Source organism: Nanorana parkeri, unplaced genomic scaffold (genome assembly GCF_000935625.1).
Source record: "Nanorana parkeri isolate BGI_ZX_2015 unplaced genomic scaffold, ASM93562v1 scaffold133, whole genome shotgun sequence".
In the NCBI taxonomy this organism is placed as follows: domain Eukaryota; kingdom Metazoa; phylum Chordata; class Amphibia; order Anura; family Dicroglossidae; genus Nanorana; species Nanorana parkeri.
Genome location: NW_017306401.1, coordinates 678,975 through 694,069, shown reverse-complemented (window position 1 = coordinate 694,069; position 15,095 = coordinate 678,975). Strand labels below are relative to the sequence as shown.

General features: G+C 36.1%; 1 protein-coding gene across 1 annotated transcript in view; it reads left to right on the top strand.

Annotated features, from left to right (window-relative positions):
• FAM19A5 (family with sequence similarity 19 member A5, C-C motif chemokine like) overlaps positions 1-15,095 on the top strand; it is a 349,274-nt gene that overhangs the window by 183,956 nt on the left and 150,223 nt on the right. The window lies entirely within an intron of this gene.

The window sequence follows — 15,095 nt, the reverse complement described above, 5'->3', positions numbered from 1 at the left end:
TGAACAAGGGTAAAAGTGGACGTTACATATCACTGCTCCCCTCCTGTCCTTCATGATCTTACTTGTTATCTGCAGAAGATAACACAGAATTTATATTACAGAAATTCAATTGCGTAGTTGCTGTTTTTACAGAATAACATTAGTAGCACACATATTCTTTCACTTGTTGCCTGAAAAAGGAAAACAATGATTTTTGGGCAGTTCTATTTGTTTTTTGTTTAAATGTATATTTTTAAGCTGTTGTGATATATGTGCAATAAATCACAAAAAGCAAAGTATGCTTTGTAGGTCCCTTTGTATGACTAAAGCCTCCTACTGTGCCTTCTAATAAAGGACCAGGCAGTCAATGCTGTGATGACTCATTCCAGCCCTGTGAACAACAGACTTATTTCATCACAGATGAAAGGTGAAATAGATTAATATGTGAAAAATGACTAGACCACCATCTGCTGGCTGGATAGTAGGCTGCTTAATAACATTATGCAATATTTCACATTTATTGTATTTTCTTTAAGATGAAGAAAGAAAGTACACTAAAACCACTATAAGTTCCCTTTAAACACATTGACAGCATATGGCTGAGTTTCAGTAGGCACCTGTACAAATATGCAATCATTTTGTCAGTACTGTTTATTAAATGCTTTTACTCCTTGCAGAAATAATGCTAGGAATGAAAACATTCTTAGCAATCTGTTCCCACTGCATGCTGGATTGTTTTTTGAAATCTAAACAAGACAGTGGACATCCCATAACCTATTTGGTAAATTAATTCAACCAGATTCCCTGACACTGCTATTTACATTTCAGCAGTGCCAGTAATCTGTGAGTTGCGGCAAGAATTGTTCGGGTGAAGATTGTCATGCATGGGTCTGTGGGATGTTGTTCATCGTCATTGACAATGGATCTACATTGATGGATGATTGACATTGGATCTACACTGTGGGACATTATTTTGGGTTCATTTTTAATAAAGACATTTATTCTAAGGTGTGTGTGTTTATTTATATTCTAGATTTATTTTTAGTCAATGAGTAATTGTGGTTCTATGTACCCCTTACTGATTCACATGTGGAGTGGGTATCTGGAGGACTATTTTAAGGGAATTACCAGATTTTAAAATGTGTGGAGAGCCCCACATATTTTTGAGAACTGGATGTGGGAATAAGGTCCTTGTTTTAATCAGCATGGGGACAAGGTGCTTTGACCCCATGGGGGAAGGCTTCACCACCTCCTTGCCAATGTCCCCTTCCTATATGGAGGGCATGTAACTATGTACGGTTTAGGAGGAAGGGGGTACTAGCTCACTGCCCCCATATCATGGCCAGCCAGGTTTTATGGTCAGGTAAGAGTCAGATATAGATTTGGGGGGCCCCACACTTTTTTTTTTGCTAGGGGTTCCTCCCTAAAGTCCATACTGGACCAGCATCAATAATAAGGGACTGATATAGATTTTGGGGAGGGGGACACATCATTTTATTGTTGTGTTGGGTTCTCCCTCAAGGGCTACTTAAGGATAGGGGTCTGGATATGGATTTTTTTTTACACTCATAAGCCAGGGATTTGAAATGTATAATTTACCATCATTTTTTTCTCTTTCTAAATGTGACTCTGATGTAGTACATCCTACAGGTGCACCACTTCACATACAGGTTTAAGACACCTGTCAAAGCATGTTATTTAAAAAAACATTGTGGGTTTTTTTTATTGTTGCCCTTTCAGATTCATTAAAAGACCTGCTTCCTGCCAAACTATATATATATATTTTTTTCCCTACATTATTTCATATCCCCCTGGAAGTGCCCAGCTACCCATGCCCTTTGTTTGACAATCCCTTTACTATTAGCCTTGAAAATTAGGAGAATGAATTTTGAAGATTCACCTCCCATTGACCTCTATGGGGTTTGCTGTAAAGTTCGCAAATTGAACCCACCCCCAAAAGGAACCCAAGCAGATTGGCCATCACTACTTTTGACTAGTTTAAAAGGATTGGCAATTTCCTTCACTGTAATCAGTATTTGATTACAGCCCACGTGGTTAGCAAATGGAAGACTGATTAAGTAATAAAAAGTGCACATATTTTTCTTTTTAACCTGTGTAATATGTTTTAAATATGTGCTTAATATGTTATGTTAGGCTTTAGTTTAAGACCAAAATCAATCAATGTATCATCTTGTAGATTGTTGTGTGTTGTTTTCAATATGCCTTGCTAGGGATGCACCGATACTAGTATCTGTGCCGATACCGAGTATTTGGGTGAGTACTCGTACTCGCCCAAATGCTCCGATACCTAGCACGAGTACTTCCTGTATCAGGAAGCCGGGCAGCGCATCATTACACGCTGCCCGGTTTCCTGATTGGCCAGGAAACGGCTCCATGATCTCTCGTCACTTGTGATGAGAGAGCATGGAGCCGACTTCCCGGCCAATCAGGAAGCCGGGTAGCGTGCAATGACGCGCTGCCCGGCTTCCTGATACAGGAAGTACTCGTGCTAGGTATCGGAGCATTTGGGCGAGTACGAGTACTCACCCAAATACTCGGTATCGGCACCGATACTAGTATCGGTGCATCCCTAGCAAGGCATATGGAAAACAACACCTTAAAGCATTAGTTTGTATTGCTTTAGAAAAAATGTGACCTGTCCCTTTAAGAAAAAGTATCAGCAATTGGTATCTGCGAGTACTTGATCAAAAGTATCTGTACTCGTACTCGGTCTTAAAAAAGTGGTATCAGTGCATTCCTATTCCTTGCATATGGAGATATAACCTTCTTAAGCTAATAAATGTAGTTGAACAGTTATTACATTGAGAGTAGGTTACTTATGCTAGGTTCAGTCTCTAAGTGCTAATTTTCAGATTTAAAATTTGGACCAACCTTGGAAGAATGGGACATGTGGGAGTTCAATTATGCATTAACAATTACATAAAAATACCAATATTATTCTAGAGAGTAAAAATTAGTTAAGGTATTTTGAAACGCTAACAAAATCTCTATACTAGAGGTAACAAAATCAGTCTGTGTGTGTGTACATATACATGTGAGATAAGGACGTTAGATTGTGAGCTCCTTGAGGGCAGGGACGGATTTGAATGTATAGTACTGCATAAATTGGTGGCACTATATATAAGTACCTGTACTAAATAGGTAAACACACAGCCTCACCTTTTACATAGAAACCTAAAAGAACTTTAATTTTGCATTAATTTGCTCACACAAGGAGTTTATACGTAGCATTCCTATTCTCCCCTTTGACCTCAAAATGTCCTGCACTTCTGTGCAGGTTTTGACTTTTTACAATGGTGAAACATACTCAGAGCTATGCACACTACCTTTGTGCCTATAAGACAGTACTCAGCACTGAAGATTGGTTGCTCAGGCACAAAGAACTGCTCTGTGGAAAGCAGGGAGGAGGGTCTAATACTTGGAGGCGTTAGGTTCTTATAGAGCTTCAGTGGTGGATCGGGGCATCAAGGGGAGCATAGGGAAGAGTATATAAACACACTGTAGTGCCTGTTATCACAGGAACATTTTAATTTGCTCTAGTCTGTGTCCTCCTGTTACCCTAAGGAGAACTATGGGGAAAAACACTGACCACATAGTTCTCCTTTAACATTCAGTTTACCCCCTTAAATGAACCATTAAAATCAACCCATTAACCTATTTAACTGCTTCAGGACCACCCACCGTAAAAAAAAAGTCCTGCCCTGAAGTGGTTATACCAAGAACACAGCTGCTGCTGTGTTCACAACTATATTTTAACCCATACACCAAAAACAAACTATTTAATTACCTATCAGACCAATGCTTACCTTACTCCACACCAATTTGTACAACGTCATATACCATATCTTTTCAGCACAACAATCTCAATACTAAAAACTCCTGCAAAGCACTTATTTACAACAGTGTACTAAAAAAAGCATTCAAAATTGTGTATAAATATAACTTTGTAATGTATTTAATCTATTTAAACATTGTAGCAATAGTTAATATAACATTGTGTTGTATGTTTACAGTAAAGCTCTGGAGGTGTGCATAAATCCTGACCTTTTTATTTGTAAAAGGTTGCCCCACTCATTGATAACTCAATTCTTAATTGTTGCTAGACCACTTTCATATATTCTATAGGAACTCTAAAGGACAGCTCTCCACTCAAAATTCCCTTATTCAACTACCTGCAGTGGCCATTGCAGGGTTTATTTAATGATTTTATATATAGGTTTATTTACAGAAGTAGACGCTGTTCATTGGGCTAAGTGTGTGATCCTGTATGTGTGAATAAAACATGACTTTTCCTAGTACATGCTTGGTTAATTAAAGTGAACATAGCTTCCTCTGTCTACGAAGCTCAATGAACATTCATGTAGTTTCTACTCATTTAGTACTCATTAAATTGGACCTTTAGACTCAAAAATCTAATTCTACCAATGCATACCTCTATGTATGATGATTAATAATAACATAGACATACCAGATGTAAAATACTGTGATTCCTGCTTTGAAATTACTTCAGTTTGTAATTCACACAGGATTGCCTTGATATCAGCAGAGCATTGCTTGGAAATCTCATCTCAATAAAAGGCACAGCAGAGATTTTCGTTTGCGCATGTGCAGTGTTCATGTTGCAATTTTTTTGTACAAAAATGCCACTGATCCATGGATTTTCGTATGATTCAAAAAAGTTTTCTGGTCTGCCTGATAGATGAAATTGGGCCAGTTGTACAGTAATTCTGATCTTTGACTACGCATTAACTGGCCGATTATCGTATTATCATACAACATTTGAAATAGCTTTAAAACCTTTTGAGTTTTATATCACTTTAAGGAAAATACTGAAAATAATACCTCAAAATGTACATTAATGGAAAATAAATTGTACTTCACATTAATTGCTACAAAAGGAATGTTACAGCAAAATAATTGAGACATCTTGCCAGAATAAAAGGAGTGAGACCCTGTGACTAGCAGAACAGAAAGGTAGGCATCCTAGTGAAGGGATATGTCAACTGAAGTAACAGAAAGAAATGGGAAGTCAGTGAATAACTCAACCTTAAAATAATATTAGTGTAACCTTTAAACTCTATCCTTGAGAATAAAGACTTGATTTACTTAAGTTTCATGCATCTTGAAGTAAGGTAAAATGCCATACGTGCAGATGATCCTGTACCATACATACCAAAGTATAAAGGGAGCTAACATGAATCCGTGTTCAATTCAAACATATGTTCATATTCTGAGAAATTGGAAAAAATTGAGATTCTCCTTTATATAACTGCAAGTTTGAAATTAACACAGGTTAACATTTCATTTTTAAACATAAAATTTTAAAAACGGTTAACAGGTAGAGTTTTATGGCAGAAGAAATTGTGGGGTTGATTCACTTGAGGCAAATAAGCACTTTGTAAGGGAATTTGCACTTTGTACAGGGCAAGTTTCCCCTAGCCTGGTGATTGTGGTGAAATTTGACTTTGCTTGCACTTGATTGAATGGTGAAAGTTAGCAGAACTTCACCTCATTTACTAAACTAAAAGCAGAATTCCCCTGCAAATTTCAAATTCCCTTGTAAAGTGAACCGCCTACTTGCATTTAGCAAATTAACCCCTGTATGTCTTTTCTGCAAAAAACATATTTTTGTTTTTGCTAACAAAATGATTTCAATTGTATATTGACTACGGTGCATGCACAGCGCAATGTACTACCCCCACTCCTGTAAGAGGCAGGGAGTAAGTGCCGGGTGCTGTGACTATATAATAAGAGTTATGTTATCAGTGGCTGACTAATAACTGAAGAAAATATGCTGGAACAAGACCAGTAGAAGCTGGAGTGATGAGGCAAAGCAACTGCAACTGCTCTAGAACAAAATGTGGATTCAGTTCCCCTTTAGGCTTGCTGAACTTCTGCTGATTCCAGAGCAGGTTGTCACTGTTTACATACCTATTTCATCTGCTTAAATTATGCTGTATTAATAAAAGGTTTTATCACACATACTTTAATTAAGATGCAAATTTGGTGTCAGTGAAATATAGTTGGATACTTCCTGGGGCTGGAGCATGGGTAGATTGGAACTTTGTGGCAAGATGGAAACTAGCTGCCATGTATTGATGGAAACTAGCTGCTATTGTATTGTTATACGACTGGTTTGTTCTTTGACACTTTATACAAATGCTTTTTTATTATTTTATTTCATTATTTACATATATTTTGGAAATAGTCATTTACATTAAACCTCAGAAAATGCTACAGATATATTCTGAAATAAATAGCTTTATAGGGAACATATTTTGCAAGGCAAATTGGCTTAAAAAAACTTAAAAGCTTTCTGTGAATCCAGGAACTGGTATATTTTTATTGCAACAAGCATGTTAAATTCTTTTATGCGGTATCTCAGTGCTACTGTAGTTATCTATTAGCCTTTGTTTGACAATCTACCATACCAAAATTATTAGGCAGCATCTACTTTTCGCTGTGCAATTTGGCCTTGTGATTTTTCCTTTTTTTTTTAAAGATGGGCATCAGCCAGTGAGTGATTATCCTTTTCTTGTTGTGAAGATTATAATTTTCTGCATGTCTGGTGTAGCTAGTAGGGATAAAAGGATGTTTTCAAATCCATTTAAATGGAAAAAAATCACAGGAAAGTTGATTGTATTGAAATAAACAATGGGAAGATACATCTTAGTGCGTTTTTTCTCACAGCTATGAATAGATGACTAAAAATCTCTTTTGTGCCACAGTGAATTAGCAAGGGGGGATTTTTAAATGGTGATTCCTTCATCATTAAATAGTCTTAAGGGTGGGAAAGTAGACTGTCTTTGTCAGTCACTTAAGTCATGTACATGTGAATTTTTATGAAGCTTGAGGAGACTTTTAGCTTTTAACTTTTATTTGCACTGCTAATGAGGTGTTTCCTCCTTAAAGCTCTTATTTAAAGAATGATGGTAATTGTGTTGCCATCCTCACAGCATGTTTAAGGAAAGCTTTCTAGACAAGTCACAAAGAAAACAGTTATCAGTGGTAATAAGAGGTCCATCTTGCATTCTAATGGCATCTCACAAACGTCATGCACTAGAACTCTTTTCTACAGCAATTCAAAGAGCCAGTACATTAAAACCTTTGTTTAATTGGTAGTAAAATGACCTTTCCATTGTTCAGGGATTCTAAATAAAGATGTAACATGTTCAATATAGATTGGACTGGGGTGGTTAGATTCCAGCCAAGCAAATCAATTTATATCTACTCTCCATTACAAAAGTGTCTTAACGCATCAAACCAAACTGCCCCTGTTTGACCTTTTGAACTTTGGCTAATAGAACAAAGTATTATTTAATGCAAACCTTTTACAATGTTTTTCAGATTTCTGATGGTTTCATCAAGTGAATAAAATTAGGTGAAACCTCCTCATTCTGTTCTTACCTTTATCAAAAGGCATGCAAATCCAGGTACTCAACATTGGATCCTGGTTTCTTCAGCTGGTTGCAACTCATTTTCACTAGAAGTTAGAAGTTAAGATATTAAAGCACAGTTCAAGGGAAGGAAAATGAATTTTCCATCCCACCTACACCCTATTCTGTATTTTTTGTAGACATTAAAAACCCCAAAACTCTTACATTAAGCCACTATCTTGTGACCCTCAACAGCACCCCTGGTAGTGGTGCCTGGTGGTCAGAAGCTTTTCTTTGTGCTGTCCACTAGTCAGCTGACTGGTCCTCTGTTAGTCCCTCACTTTGTAATGATATGCTTGTTGACTTTAAGACCTTATGAGGGCCCTGTGATTAACTTTTCTGAGAGCCAGTGGGACTACACAAATGACCCTCCTACACTACAGACCAGAAGAGATAAAATCTGAGAGTCTACTGGTCATGTAACTGCAATTTTATCTATTCATGTCTTGCTTTTAGGTAGATATTTTTACTAAAAAAAACTCCTAGATCAGCTATGGCTGGGTGGAGTAGGAAGGGGGAGTATTTTTTTCCCCTGAAGAACAGGTTTAATTGTTACAGGTTAATATATAAGGAGTTCTTTATCCAGGTCAACTGAATAGAAAGGTGTAAGGGACGGGGCCTGATGGAGAACTGCAGGTCCCCTCTGCTGATTGACAGCAGCAGTGGGCGGGTGCAATAACTAGTTTGCTATTGGCTATTGCAAATTGAAATAGCCAATAGCCAATAGGAATGTAGCTATGCATTCCTATGCTTATTTTTTTTTTGTTCTGATTGCAGCCAACGGCTCTGATGTCAGAAGAAAAAAAAAAGACAACAGAACAGGGAAGGTTTACTCTGCTCGATCGAGCAGAGTAAAACTTTCCGGCAGAAAGTAACTCTCTCCCGGGCGGCCAGGAGAGTTGGACTATCTGGCGATCAGTGTCCCTGGTTATCTGGTAACCAGGGATGCTGATTTGCCTGTGCAAGTGGTCGGAGCCAGCCGTCATCTCACGCAATCCGGCCAGTTTCGTCTTTCACCTCTGCTCAGTTGAGCCGATGCATATAAATGATAATTATAAACTCTGTGGTCATGCTACAGATGTAACATTTACATAATTTGAATTGAGGGGAAATATCAGCAATAAATTACAGTATATCACTTCTGAGCTGGGGACCAGGTCCCGGAGGTAAGAAGTGCTTCTTATTGCTCAGTGTCACAAAAGTAAGAACAGCAGGGATCGGGGAGGTGGGGGGTGATATGAGTAAGTACATTTTTTCACATTTTATGAAAAGGTGAACTTACCCTTTAAGTAACAAATACATCTCCTTTAACCAATTTATTTCCACCTAAAGGCCTTTGCAATACAGTATTGACCATTTTAGTATAACATGATGTACAGAATGCTATAATACTTTGCAATTAAATACCAAGAAATAAGATCTATGTATAAAGCAAGGTGTATTCTCAATAAGAATGATTGAGCGGGAGATGGGCATCTTATTCAGTTCTATTGTAGTGTTGTCGCACATGTGCAATAGTGTACAGGACTGTTCTAGCAAAGGTTGTAAACAAAACCTAGTTATGGGTGGTATATCTCAGCAAGAACCTTCAATATTGCTATTTATTTTTTTTATTTTTTTTTATTGCCTAGGGAGGAGAGGTGGGTAATTTGCTGCCTAGTTTTCTCAAAGTATTCTTATTCTATAAGTTAACCTAAAATAAAAAATGATAGAGTTAATTTTAAAAATAGGACATTTGATGGTTGTGGTTAAATGCTTAAAAGCATACAAAAATATGGGAGTATATCTTTTTTTTTGCATTGCTTGAGAAAGACAGACATAGTAAAAAAAATAAACTTGCATCTACTTATTAAAACAGAATCATAATTTCATAGGACAGACACTACAGCACATCAGTGATAGAATGTATCAGCTTCCTGTAAACATTTCTAAAAAAACAAACAAAGAGACAAATCAATATGGCAAGCAATTTCTAGTGGAAGTGGGGACATTCAAATGAGGACTAGTAGAAAAAAAATGTGATATGAGTATCAAGCATATATTTGGTAAAATTGTTGGGATAATATATGGATTTAGTTTGGTGGGCAATTTTGTCTATTAGCATTTGCATAAGAAATTCTTCAGTGAGCATGTAATAGAATGAGGTGACCTACATTAATATATATAAATATATGTCCTATATGTAGCACTGCTTTCAATGCTAAATGATTGTCTAAAATGAGAAGAGACTCCAGTTGCTTCCCTCTGTGAACATTTCATGCATAAATATAGATGAATATGGGATGTTTTATGCGTAGATAGCAAATACTTGGAAGACTTATTACCAAATAATGCCTACGCAATAAATATTGTAAATGTGTTCATCACATCAATATATCTTTTTAAAATGTAGCTATTGTTTCTTGTACTGACACAGAAATGTGAAATAAAGCATAGTATGTCTAATTATACAGTATACAATTTAAATATTAAATTCAGTGCACTCTTCTGAAGCTAATAAGAAGCTATGTGTATGCTGACTTGTCATATGATTATTATTATTTTTTTATCGAATTGAGAAATGTTTCTTTCCATGTAAGGCAGTCATTCTATTATCTTTCATCAGAACATAATCCTATGATAGATACCAATCAAAATGTGAGTGCATTAAGCATAAATAAACTTAACTCAAGTAGCTTATAATAGAATGTAATCTTTTTGCCATTGCTCATAAACTACACAAAAATATCGAAACTGACATTTTGTCAAATGTATATTATTAACTGAATGATGTTGTAGCTAGAAAATACATTAGTTATCCAGTAGGGCTTGTTATTGACATTTGAAACCTTGAAATCCAATTCGGTGGTCTGTACTCCCTGTTACTTCATCACCTCCTCTGTCCAGGCAGCATAACATATTCTAAAACTATAAGTCCCTCCCATTGTTTTTTGTTTAGTCAGTGAGACTTAAGATCAAACTGTAAAAACTTTTTAAATACAATTTAAGTGTTGTGGTAAGCAAGTTTCTGAGCGGTCGCCTTGACAGGAGGGGTTGCAGCTGCACTTCTGCCATAAACACATTCTGAAATGTGCCGAGGAGGAGGGGTCATTTAGGGTACTGTTTCTCAAATTTATTTAGGCACTTTCCCCTTTATAAAAGCTAATATTTACTAAATACCTCCTAGTGCGGGTAACCTTATATCAATTATCTACCCACTATAGCCATGTAATAATCTGCAATGTTTTAAAATAAAGTGCTGTATAAAAATCAAAAGTGCTGTATTCTTTTTTTATTCTGCTTAATTTGCTCAGATTGTTTACTGCTATGGTATGTGTAGTTTAAAAGCAATTCCATTAAATTTAAAGGTTTCTAGATTAGAAAGTATATATGAGGTAAGTGTAAATACACTTACAATAGTTCTGTTCCAATAAATCTGGAGATCTTAATGTGTAAAATTTAGTAGGTGACATGCTTATGTTCCTTGCATGCCACTCTGAAACCTATTGGAATTAGCTGTCAGCCCCAAACAAACCTATGGGAATTTTACTGACAATAGGCATGCTGCATTGAATTGCATTAGGAAGTGTGCTGGATCTCAGATTTTTACACATGGTCTCTACCATTAGGGATTTGGAGATAATTGTAGTGTACATATTTTCACTTACCTCACTCAAACTTGAGAACTTTAAAACGTGTTCTTCTTTATCATCAGCATTACCACTGAGGTATGCATACCACTGTCTGTGAACCTATCATTTAGACCTATAGCATAAAACCCTTTATTTATTGAGTGGCCCTAAATGTGATTGGTTAAATATAAATAAATGAACTAGCAAAACAGTTGAATGAAGCAGGGCAAAAAGAGGTAACTACTGTTATGCAAACACATGCTATTTACATGTCTAGTCTGTGAACTTTACCGCTAAGTATGCTGTAAGCCACAGTTGTGTATTTTGTCATTTTTATCTTGCTTTTTTTTATCAGACATATGTATAGATTATATAATAATCAGAAATTGTGCTGCACATAAAATAACTTAATCTAATTATCCTCCAAAGTGTTTCTAGTGCATATACACACACGTAAAAACAATGCATAATCATCCACTTCACTTAACGTGCTCTTAAACAATATATGCAATATATATGAGTGATAATACCTTGAAGTGCTGTAAGTGTTCTTGCTGGAGTATAGTCCACACACTTATAATAAAGTGCTTAATAGTAAAAAACAAAGTCTCTCTGTGTTGTGTCTTTAAATCTTCCTTAGCCTCCACTTGACACCACTGTGTGCTCTCTTATGAAAAGGCACTCACCTCCAGATCGGTAATTAATTGCTCAGAGATTCACCAAGTCAATCACCAGTGTTTGTTTCTTCCTTCCCTTCCACAGTATTACAGTGCAGAGATCAGATGATCGCAGATGTTCACAGATAGAAATGTATACAACTCCTAGTGTAAAACCATTGAAATCCATGAAATGCTTTATTAAAAACTACGCACATGTGAAAAAACATCTACACGCACAGTCATCAGTACTAATCGGTCCCGGATTCTCCCTTCCGCTGCCCAATATTGTGATCCAGCTGGATGAGCGGTCAGACCATATAGCTGTGTCCTTCGCTTCACTGTGCACCTAATAGCTCTGCCCTAGGCATTAGGTCACTTCCTGACTTTGTCTGGGGCTCGGCAAAGCCCCAGAAAAAGTCAGGAAGTGACGTAACGTGTAGGGTGGAGCTATCAGGTGGAGAGTGGAGCAAAGGACTTATTGTTTTGGTGGATGATTATATATTGTTTTAGGTGTGTATATGCTCTAGAAGCATTTTGGAAGAAATTTAGATTACGTTGTTTTATGTGCAGCACAATTTCTGATTATTATATGATGTAATTCACTATTATAGGTGGTTTTTAGTGCCTGGTGCTATTTCTTACTGGTGCATTGTAATTGTATATTATGATTGGTCTATATAATATGCATAGATCATGCAGTGAATGACCTCTTTATCTGGTTGTGTTGCAGTCAGTTTATTTGAAATGTACAGGTGTGTATAGCATCCTGTATGTGCAAGATATGGACAAAATGTTTTCTTTTTTAGCCAGCAGGCTTTTTTTTTATGAAGTGAGTTTTGTTAGTAAGTGCTTGTTGATCACCTTAGTTTACTCTCAAATATCTGGATGTCTTTTTTTTTTTTTACTTTGGACCATTGTCAAGAATATCATTTCACACAAATAGATTAGATCACTACTTATTCAGGACTATATATATCTATATATACAGATCTAGTTCAGTACCATTGTCTTGACAGATATCAGCACAGTATTGTCACATCTTTAATTGTTTTTGGTGCCAAAAGTGCCACGCTGAGCTCTTGGCTCCAACAACATATCTACTGAAAAAAAAAATAGTTTTGATTGTTGGCTAGGGCTAACTTTGATTTGGAGTTTGCCTTTTGCCTTACCGATTAAACATTAATGTGTTATATCAATGTAGAAGAAAGTTATACCAAAGTGAACACATTGTTCAATATGTTTACCTATTTACAGGGCTATTTTATCTCATGTGCATACAATACACTTTTTTAAATAGTAAACAAATGAAATTAAGGCAGAATAAAATGCATTGAGGCAGCATCTTAAATAGAATTCTCAGCTTATGAATATTAAAGGTACCTTTGCATGATGCTCTGGCACTTGAATAGTTCAAGTACATGATCATATAACACTTTAATGTTTAATTTGCAGTTTAACAGCTTCACAAATGCTGGTGAAAATTCTTAACTGAAAGGCACAACAACAAAGATAATGACATGTAAAATAGATGCAGCTTTATTTTATGACCTACTTAAAAGCTGGTTCCAAACTTTCAGTGACAAGTGCTGAAACTCACATATACTTCACATCCAGGACCGGGATGCTCTCAGCTGTAATGGAAGTGTTAGTGTAGCGTATATCATTTTCTTTGATTGGTTTCAATCTAAAAAGCATACATCATAATATATGAGTGATTCTAGCTCATATTTAATTTTGTATCTTTGTTTCCTTTCTGATGCTGTTGTTTATTTTTTTCCATTACAGAATATATGAGAAGCTGCGGATTCTCAGTTTTGACATTATGCCAAGCTGACATCTCTGTGTGGCATTTGCAAAAACATAAAAAGCGTAACCTAACAGTTGCCAGTTCGTAGTTATTATTAGCTTTTAGTTCTGGTACAAAGCACAATGCATAAAACTATTTTTGAACAATGGAATGTTATAGTTAAATTAATCAAAACATTTGACAACTTTACAAGCATTATTTTTAAATGATCTGTCATTAAAGTGTATGTCTAATGTATTAGTTTTGGATGGAGTGGGGATGGGATAGAAAGAAGAAAAAAAATGCTTTTCTTTAGTAGAGTAGGGGAAAGGAAAAAAAACCTTCTCATATGCATATTTCAGTGTTTGTCCTTCTTTCAGGTTTACTATCACTTTTTGTCTAGTGCAACTCTTGTCACCAGGGCAGGAAGTGAGGGTAAATCCATCTAATGGGGCCTCAGATAGCTGTACAAGCCAGACTCCTTCCCCAATCTAAAACTAGAGGCCAAAATGTTTTCTTTCTTGCTTTACATACATTTTAAGGCCATCTCTGGCAAAGGTGGAGGAGGTTGTGTCATTCTTTTAAATCATTTAATTTTCTGCTCTTACAATAATTCACATAATTCATAACTTAGCAATACATCTGGCCATATGCTACTTGAAGTTTGGCCAGTTCTTGCTGAATTGACTAAACTTTGAGCTGTGGATGACCCTCTTAGCACCAGCCGGCTCAACAAAAGTCTATTTTTGATTTGACTTTTGAAGGAACTGTGGGTAATAATACCATGGGCCTGCTGCCCTAAAGTGCGTTAACATATGCCTTTTCCTTCCAGTGTTATTAACATAGCAATGCTGTATGATAATATGATTTGATGAATCAAAGACCTTTTTCCCATGCTATGTAAACATTTTTTTATTGTGGCACATATAGGTGAAAAGCTAGTATTATTAATGTCCATAATTACTCCTGTCATATTATAGATTTTTTTAAATTTTATTGACCCCACACCAATACCAGCCCAGCATGCAAGTAATACAAACTGGTATCCTTATAGTAACAGCTGACAGCTGTTTGACTCCTTTCTTATCAATAGGAGTGTGTACAGAATTTGAGGTAATGCTTAAATAAGAAGCATCCCTCTCAATATATTAGAGCCTGCTGCATTTATTGCTAAGGATGAGGTAATAATTATAAGCAAAATTTTAATTTCTCTGTCCCCTACCAAGTTCACCCAACTCTTGAAAGTTTAAAGAATTAAAATGACAAACACCACTTTTTAATATTAAACTTAATGAAAAAAATGACACTCCCTTTCCATTTACTAGTCCAATAAAAATGATTAAAATACATCCACAATGATATTGTAGCTTACTTTGCCAAGTCCTCTTGTTTTTGGAAAATCGCATTAGTGGTTTGCTTCCTGGGAGTATTGGTCGACATTTTATTGGGACAGTACAAGAGAAATATGGAATTATTACAGATTATAATGCTGTAATAGTTAATTTATCATTTCCTACAAATACAACCTTTGTGGTTTCAATGTAAGAACATGTTACAGCCAATTTACCTGTGCTATGAGTGGGGTGAACTATTTTATTTTTGC